This window comes from Protobothrops mucrosquamatus, unplaced genomic scaffold (genome assembly GCF_001527695.2).
Source record: "Protobothrops mucrosquamatus isolate PMUCROS unplaced genomic scaffold, P.Mucros_1.0 scaffold3952, whole genome shotgun sequence".
Classification (NCBI taxonomy): domain Eukaryota; kingdom Metazoa; phylum Chordata; class Lepidosauria; order Squamata; family Viperidae; genus Protobothrops; species Protobothrops mucrosquamatus.
Genome location: NW_015389893.1, coordinates 95,615 through 96,942, shown reverse-complemented (window position 1 = coordinate 96,942; position 1,328 = coordinate 95,615).

Below are 1,328 nucleotides of genomic sequence, written 5' to 3'. Positions count from 1 at the left end.
TCTGCAAGAACGAAGTAAGCATAAGCCCTCTTCAAGTGTCACCAAATCCTAAGCATAAATATGAGCACGAGATGAGCCATGCTTTGGTTCCTGAAATGCCTGAAGGCAGCTACCAAATTACAAAATAAATAAATGTGTCTGCTGAGGGAATAATGAAAATGCCGAAGGACCAGATTCCACAGAATTCTGACTTCATTCTGGCATGTCTTTAGGATAAACATTGAGATGGTTTCAAAGGGTTTCAGAGAAAATGCAAACAGTACTTTAATAATAAAAAAGATTCTACATTTTCCCAGAAGTGAATGTTATTCTTTCCTTTGCAAATGCTACAATATTGATGCTTTGAGAGTGCCAGGAAAGAAAGGCTGTAATGGCTGGACATAATAAAAGTCTATGGCTCTGCTCATCTGCTAGGAACATCATTGGAAGGCCTACTTTAGAGTGTGTGAAATGAGCAGGACATAAACCAAGTAGCAGTCCTCAGTTGTGGCCTTGTACTTTGGAAGTTCTTGTCTCCAGCTGTATAAGCAGCCACTATTCTACCATTGTGCTTTTGAATTGAATATTTTTGATAGATTTTTAATAATTGTTGTGCTGGTAGTTGTATATTTCCTATGGAGTCTGTGAAGTTTGATGGGTTATAAAAATTGTGAATAAATAGATGTGGATCAGCCCAGGACTTTTTACCTTGCTTTGTTTTTGTTGTAGCTTTTAGTAATGCTTTCTATTTATTTTTGTTTTTTCTATTTTCTTAATATTTAGATTACATCTTCATCACCTCTGCCTCTGCCCTTGTCCCTGTCTATCACTATCTCTCTGCTGTCACTTGGCACCACTATATTTTTCAGCACCACTGTCTCCTGATTCTTGTCTACTACCACAATGACTGATTGACTGGTCAGTATCTGTCTATCCTTCAGGATCTGGAGATCCCACAGATCTGTTATTCTCCAGGACTTTCTGTGGAATCTCCCATGTGGACTTGGGACAGTTTAGCCCAGAGGTCCCCAACCTGTGGGCCATGCACTATTTGCAATGGAGCTGTGTGAACGGCAGGCTCTCGTGCTTGCAGCCCGAATTACATAAGCAATGAGCGTATGAGCCCGCTGCTCACACAAATGAGCATGCACTTGCCCCTCACACAAAACCATCCCCTCTTCCCCTATCCCCTCCCTGTGCTGGGCTACCAACCCAGAAAGGTTGGAGAACACTGGTCTAGCCCATACACTGTACATATATTCCTGTATACAATGCCAGCTACTTGGTTGTGCCATTGGGGTATGCTGTTCCTGCCTGCATCTTACACCTTGCTACCATGTATTGGACTG